The sequence below is a fragment of the Octopus sinensis genome, linkage group LG2 (genome assembly GCF_006345805.1).
Source record: "Octopus sinensis linkage group LG2, ASM634580v1, whole genome shotgun sequence".
In the NCBI taxonomy this organism is placed as follows: Eukaryota; Metazoa; Mollusca; class Cephalopoda; order Octopoda; family Octopodidae; genus Octopus; species Octopus sinensis.
The window spans coordinates 86,157,546-86,165,811 of record NC_042998.1 but is presented as its reverse complement, the minus strand read 5'-3'; the positions used below and the strand labels follow the sequence as shown (position 1 = coordinate 86,165,811).

Sequence of the window (8,266 nt, the reverse complement as noted above, 5' to 3'; positions counted from 1 at the left end):
GTGCTTTTTACAGCCACCACCACACCGGTGCCAGGGAGTCTGAACATTGGCCACGATCGTTGGTGCTTTTAACGTGCCACCGGCAAAGAATCCAGCGTGGCGGCGCTGACATCAGCCACGTTCGATGGTGCTTTTTATGTGCCACCGGCACAGAAGCCAGTCGAGGCGGCCACTGGCAACAGCCACATTCGGATGGGCTTTTTATGTTGCAACCAGCACAGGTATCACAACTACTATTATTTCCATTGATATTTATTCGATGTTCATGTACTTGACTTAACAGGTCTCCTCAAGCACAGCAGGATGTTCTGGAATCCAAGGTACTTTGAATGGACAGGGGCTATGCGGAGCTGGTGCAGGAAGCAGCCTGGGTCTTTGCAGTCACAGCATATCTCCAGAGATCTCGGTCCTTCGCCATTGCCTCAGTGAGGTCCAACGCTCTGAGGTCATGCTTGACTACCTCATCCCATGTCTTCCTGGGTCTACCTCTCCTCCTGATACCTTTAACTGTTTGGGAGCGGCACTTCTTCACACATCCCACCTCATCCATCCGCAGTACATGACCATACCATCGCAAGCGTCGCTCTTAACCGTGTGGTTACTTCGTTAATAAGCTATGTTAAAGGATAATGTATAAAATATGAAGGGGATAGCAACAGATTTGAAGTTTATTTGTACAATACTAAATTTCATCCCATGCTTATATCAAGTTACATTCATTCAAATTAAACTCAGAACATACCTACCTTAAATGTCATTTGTGTTTCCTTTTCATAATCAAGTTCATCAGGATTATTACACTCAGAGCTACATTTGTTTCTGTTACTGATTCTACTGGAATAACTTTAAGAGCAGAATGGTTTACCATCCAAAGTTTTCAAGCTAAGACTGAATTTACTGTACTCCACCTAAAACAAACAAAGGCATGTCCCTCTCTTGAATAAGCATGTATTGTTGATATATCAATAATCAGAAATACCCAAATATAATCACAACATATCGCAAAGACTAATGATCTTATTTATTTTTTCCTTTTTACATCAGCAGCAGAGGTAGTTCATGAAAAAGTACTTCATTATGTTAGTAGAAGGGTAGAAAGAAAATTTATAAATTCTTGGACAAATTTGTAAATAAGATTATAAATTCTAAATTGTTGACCTAAAATTAACTTTTAAACAATTTAATATAATGTTATTTTCTTAGGAAATTTCTGTCTTTGTTAAAATTCATAGAACAATGAGACTTTAAAATTATCATGTGAATAATAATCCTTTCTAATATAGGCACAAGGCCTGAAATCAGATGGACCCCAGTGTTTCACTGGTACTTAATTAATCAACCCTGAAAGGACAAAATGCAAAGCCAAATCAGAACGTAATGGTAGGTGAAATACCACGAAGAATTTCGCATGCTCACAATTCTGCCAGCTCAAATGAAAATGGTTCTTATTCAATCACAGAAATTAAACTGAAGTAGAAAGAGTTGTTTCCTCTGTATAATTCGATTCTGTGGAATAGTTTTTTAAAAAAGTATAACGTAGTATGTAGTTTCTAATCATTGCAAGAATGTATTCTTTATGTTCAGTGTGGTACTTCACCATTTAAGCGTTAAGAGCCAACCATAAAAACAACAGTAAATTTCAACTCAGAATTGTATAGCCAATAGTCCAGACCCCTTAGCTATATCAGGCCCTTATACTTCATTATAATTCAATACACATGTACATTAACCTACACGTATTTCAATGATATTTGCATTATAAACTAATATTTTGTTCTTACAATGATATCTATGCTATTTATTATTTGCACTTCTTTTTATAAGGAGGAGGATTAACACCCATGACCTTTGCAGGAGAAATAGTGGAGTAGCAAAATCATTAAAAATTGTTATAACTCTTAGAAGATCAGATCTACTTATAGACTACTCACAGATTTAGTTTTTAGCCCTAGCAAATCATAGCAGACTAAAATTTTTTTTATCAAATTATAGTATAGTATACATAACTCTTGGCTAAACCAATTCCTTATCAAGTTATTCGAATCTTGAGATATTTTTGTAACTCTACAACTTTTTGTAACTCTAGCAGTTCGTACTTTATGTGTTCTATTTTAAATAAAGTAAATCTGTTGTAACCCATTCTACCCTTCCAAACTTGCCAGAAATGCTAAAACTCAGTGAAACCCATGATAGCGTTTCTCTATTTCTTACTGCTACCATTTCCTCTCTCTATCTCTGTTCCAGTCCCTCAAGAAATATTGGTTTCAAATTTTGGCACAAGGCCAACAATTTTGAAGGAGGGGTTAAGTCAGTTACATCAACCCCAGTGTCCAACTGGTACTTATTTTATTGCCCCACCACTACCACCAACACCTAAAAAAATGGATGAAAAGCAAAGTTGACCTCAGCAGAATTTGAACTCAGAACATGAAGATGGACAAAATGCCACCAAGCATTTTGCATGGCATGCTAACGATTCTGTCAGCTTGCTGCCTTAGTCCCTTAAGAAATATTACTTATAGTTTATAGTCCTTCTTTCTAGAGACGATCTCAGAGAGAAACTTTCTTTCTTCCATCAGATTCATCTCAATAGCGTATCTAAAAAAAAGCTCTGGATTGCCAGCAATTTTAGTATATTCTAATTTAGATTGTTGTGAATAGTCCCCTTATTTTGTTTCCATTTCAGCTGCCAATAGACCCTTCAATTTTACTGTAGGAAAATGGATAACAAAATAAATGCAAGTCTCTTCTGTTATGTTGTACTTGTACAACAAACTGCAACTCAACAGTGTACTATACAATTCTAATTCAGACTTAATTATTGTATATATCAGGAGTGTAACATTCATCAACTGCCCAATTTCTGATCTAACAGGGCTACCAAACAATAAGAAAAACAAATTTTACTTTCCTATTTAAACTACAAATGCCATTTAAAAAATGAGAGATTAAAATATTAAAATATTCATAAATTAAAATACAAAAATACAATAGGAAGAAGAAGAATAAAATATGTGAGAAATGCAAAAATTCAGTACCGTATCCTCGTCTTTTACAGTTATAATCTCATTTATTGTTACTGGATTATCCTTTGTAGTATTTTCATTGACCTTTGCAGTGAAAGAATTTTTATTGAAGAAGGGATCATTGTCATTCACATCTTCTACAAATATTGTGATGTTTTTTGTGACACTATCACCTATTTGGTTATTTATTACTTCATAAGCCTATAAAATACAAGAGAAAAGCACTATAATGAATTAATTTATTTCAATGAAAATATTGGCCAACAATTTTAAACCTGAGACTGAATAAAAATTTCATGCAAATAACTTATTTTATAAATAGTTTCATAATGAATTCTACAGGCTTTTTTCTTTTTCTTTTTTTTTTTTATTTTTAAATTGTATGATATTCATGAAGACTCCATAGTATGTATGCCCCTTCGAATTTAGATATCTTCTTTTTGCTCAAATCAAACCACTAGTGGAAGCATTCCAAAAGTGAGACCATTAAGTTATCCCCAATGATTGGTGTAGTAGTACTATAGTTAGCTGCTACAAGAGTAAAGGAGATGCCTTAAATAAAAACAACTACAAAGGTATCATACAGAGAGGGTTATGGCTCAATTGATTAGGAATAGAATTAGAATAGATGAGATGCAATAGGTCTTGTGTGCCTGAGAAGAGTAACACAGATACCATCTTCCTCATGAGACAGCTGCAAGAGAAGTATCTGGCCAAATGTTAACTATTGTACTTGCTTTTTGTCAACCTGGAGAAAGCTTTTGACAGAGTCCCTCACTCTGTTATCTGGTAGTCTCTAAGGAAGTTAGGATTAGATAAGTGGCTTGTTAGAGCTGTACATGCCATGTACAGATGTTTATGTAGGGTGGGAGTCAGTGACGAATGTAGTGTACAAGTAGGAGTCCATTAGGGTTCAGTTCTCAGTTCACTCTTGTTCATCATAGTACGCCAAGCCATGACACAGAAATTTAAAATTAGCTGCCTGTGGGAACTACTATATGCTGATGACCTTGCTCTTGTTGCTGAATCTATCAAAATTGGTGAAGAAATTCCAGGTATGGAAGCTCAACATGAAATCAAAAGGCTTTAAAGTTAAACTGGCAAAGACTTGTTATTAGCAAGAAAGTTGATAAGACTCTCTTTCCATCTGGTAAATAACCCTACTTAATATGTAGGAAAGGTGTTGGAAGAAATTCCATTCATTGCATCCAGTGCGAGTGATGCTTACATAAGAGGTGAAGCAGAATCACAGAGAGGTTAACAGAAAAGTTGTGTTTGTATGAGGCAGATATGCAGGAACAATGAACATTAAGGAGACATGGGAATTAGACTCTCTCAAATGCCCAGGAATCTCTCTTGAAGTTGTAGAGAGATTTTGTTCCTTTTGTGACTAAATTAACAGTGGTGGAGGATGTTTTGAAAGTACTGTTGCGAGAATAAGAATATGATGAAGTTCAGAAAGCTATTACCTCTGTTAGCAACAAAAGGACTCTCTCTCAGAGGGAAAGGCAAATTACATAATACTTGAATACAAACAGCTCAACTTCATGGTAGTGAGACATGGGTTCTGAATGAAGATGACATGCATAGACTAGAGAGGAATGACGCTCTTATGTTCTAATGGATATGCAGCATAAGTGTACATGTATGACAAAGTGTAAATAGTCAGAGAGAAAAGTTGAGCATAAGAGTAATCAGATGCAACATGCAAAAGAGAAGAGTATACTGGTTTGGACATGTGATGTGTTTGAATGAAGATAGCTGTATAAAGAAAAGTTGATCACTTAAAGTTGATGGCAACTGTTGAAGAGGGTGACCCAGTAAGACAAGGAGAGAACTGATGTCAGTACGTTGGGCTTCACAGAGGAGATGACAATGGACCAAGATGTTTGGTGATATGAGATTCTTGAGAAGACCTACCCACTTCAGCAATGCAATATTATTTTATACACTTAGTTTTTTTTACATGTTTACACTTTTAACACCTTCAAAGTATTCTTCATTTGAAGCAATGCATCTGTCTAGACACATTTTCCACTGTTCAAAGCAGTGTTGGAACTCCTGCAAAGTGATGCCTTTTAATGCTGGTCATTTTTTTCTTCACACCTTCCACATCTTCAAATTCTGTAGCCCCAGATTTCATCACCAGTGATGAGCTTCAAAAAAATTCTGGATCAACTTCCAACTGTTCTTTCAGTTCACGATATACATTCAATTGTGTTTGCTATTGATTTTCTGTGAGCAAGCAAAGCACAAGTTTTGCTGCAATTCTTTTCATTCGCAATTCCTTGCTCAAAATTCATTGGCAGGAACTCCAAGACACACCAGGCTTATCAACAAGTTCGTCAATTGTTTGGTGATGGTCCTCCAAGATAAGTTCATGAATTTTCATGATGTTTTCATTTGTTTGAGAAGTCAATGATTGCCCTGAATGAGGTTGATATTCAAGCAACAAGTGACCATTTCTAAAGCATGAAAACCACTCACAAACTTGTGTTTTTCTCATAGCAGCATCCTTGAAAACTGTCTGAAATATCACAACTGTTTCCAGTGCTGTTTTCCCCAAAAATAAAAAGAATTTCATGGAAGCACATTGTTCCTTCATATCAGCCATCACAAAAAACAACAAACAGAGGAAATGCGCAACAAAACAAAGATGCACCATGTGACAGTAAGATCCCAGACACCACAGATTGATGTTTGAAGGTTGCATCAAGTGGCAGAATCCCAAACTACAATTGGCTTATGCTACAGAGAGTGTTTCTGGTTATTTTGGGTACCCCCATGTATAACCAGGTTTCACCAGTAACTTCATTCTCTCCCCTCTCATGTTTTTGCATTCATATGAACTCCCTACTCATGCACCCTTAACAATGCTCTACCATGCAATTTATATTCTCGTCTCTGCACCTTGAGAGTATGCCCTGGTACACTGCCACCATCTCTCTCACTCTCGTTCTCTTCCACTCTCACTTTCTTTCATTTTTTATCACACACTCCCTCTCTCTCTCTCTCTCTCACACTATCTCCTTCCAACTGCAGCAACCATGTATCTCCTCTATAGCAAGACACCTGCTTCTTTCCTTCTGCATACTCTAATCTTTCATTATCTGGCACAAATCCGCCTTCTCCAGTATTTCTCAGTCTCAAAGGATCTTTGTCTTACAAGTTACTTGGTGACCTCGCTGGTACTGGTGCCACATAAAAAGCATCCACTACACCCTGTAAAGTTGTTGGCATTAGAATGGGTATCCAACCATAAAAACTAAGCCAAAAGAGACCTTGCCAGTGCTGGTGCCACATGAAAAGCATCTACTACATTCTGTGAAATGGTTGGAATTAGGAATGGCATCCAGCTGTAAAAAAAAACACATTCCAAAATAGACAGTAGAACTTGGTGATCTGTCAAACTGGAAATCATGCCAAATCAGACTGGAGTCTGGTGCAGCCCCTCAGATTACTAGCCCTAGTCAAACCATCCAACCCATGAACAACAGATGTTAAATGATGATGATGATAAACAAATATTCACTATTTGAAGAGAAGTACTGTCACGCAAACAGCATACACACGGCATAGAGATTATTTAGCATAACTACAACACTGCCATTTATTAGATAATGATAGTTATAAAATATAAATAATTGAACGAGAACAGTATGGTAAAATAAGTAGATAGAAATGTACATTGTTCGCTTTCCAGACATTTCTACATTACTGCATGTACTTTATATGCACTTTCTGACAAGTTGTGGTGCACCTGAGCACTGTATACAATAATTTAATTATTTTAAACAGTAATTTGTTTTCTCTATAGTAAAACATGGACATTAGTATTTTAAACTGATAGGACATGGTAAATGAAACATTAATTTTATTAAATTTGATTCTAACTAGTTGTCAATCAACATAAGTGAAAAATATTTAGAAGTATTTGCTGGTTTACATTGATTTCTTACATAGGTACATGGTTATAAGATTTTGAAGAAGATATAGATCATTAGATTCACCCCAGTACTTGTTTAGTGCCTATTTTTTCAACTCTGGAAGGATGAAATGCAAAGTAGTTGACTCTGGCAGGATTTGAACTCAAAAACTACAAGGTTGTAACCAAATACAGCAAAGCACCGTGTCCAATGCTTAACTGATTCTCTTTATCTATTGACTGTTTGTTCATTAATATTAATATCTAGATGCTTCCGTTTTTATGTTCTGAGTTCAAATTCCACCAAAGTTGACTTTGTTTTTCATCCTTTCAGGGTTGATAAAATAAGTACCAGTTGAGCACTGGGGATGATGAAATCAACTTAGCCCCTTCCTTGAAATTGCAGGCCTTGTGCCAAAATTCAAAACCAATATTAATATCTAGATGGATAAAATCAAACAAAAAGTTAATTTATTTTTCTGTCTGTGAAAAACATTAACAAGTGGTAAATAAATGAAAATACCTTTATTTCAACAGTACAGACACCATCCAGTTTATTAATTACAGGATTTCTCGGTCAAGATTATCAGATTTAATTCTAACTTCACCACTGTCATTGGAAATAGAGAAGGATGAACAAGAATCTGAAAAATAAAGCAAATGTTTGAAAGAAAAGTATTCTTTTCTTTTTCTTTATTTCAATTATTTTAATTAATGCTTCAGACAGAATTCAGTTAAAAATTACCTATATCCCATTCAATTTAACATGTCCTTATTAATATTTCTCATATGCAAAATTTAGCAGTAATGCTAAGGCAAAAAAATTAATAAAGACAGGATTATATTGCAGACATTTGTAGTAACAGTGCTGCTTTGTGTAATCAGTGGCTTGTTTGGATCAAGCCATAATTTTGTGATGCAATGGCCAAGAGAGATGCGCTCAGCCATTCACTAGAGATATACCTAAATTCAGGGATGTGTGCAACTATTTATCCCATGTGACTTCTTTTCATATTATTTCTGATAGTGTGACAAATTAAACTCAAATCGACCAAAGATAAAACTCTAGTTCACAAAGCCAACTATGAATTGACTAAATCATACGAAGAGGTACCCAAAAGAAATCTGAATTTTGCAATATAATTATATTTACATTGTTTTATATGTTTACACTTTTATTTCCTACAAAGCATTCTCCATTTAAAGCAATGCATTGGTCCAGGCACATTTTTCACTATTTGAACCAGTGCTGGAACTCTTGCAAGGTGATGCCTTTTCACACATCTATTGTTTTTTCTTCACCTCTTCCACATAT

The 8,266-nt window shown here is 35.5% G+C and overlaps 1 protein-coding gene and 1 long non-coding RNA gene across 2 annotated transcripts in view; one reads left to right on the top strand and one right to left on the bottom strand.

Moving 5' to 3' along the window:
- The window catches only part of LOC118768469, an 18,547-nt gene extending 13,708 nt beyond the window's left edge, over positions 1-4,839 (top strand). The window contains exon 3 of the long non-coding RNA XR_005004326.1: positions 4,696-4,839. This is a non-coding gene — a long non-coding RNA (uncharacterized LOC118768469). The remainder of the gene's footprint in view (positions 1-4,695) is intronic.
- Positions 1-8,266, bottom strand: part of LOC115225134 (protocadherin Fat 4) — a 549,120-nt gene that overhangs the window by 398,181 nt on the left and 142,673 nt on the right. The window lies entirely within an intron of this gene.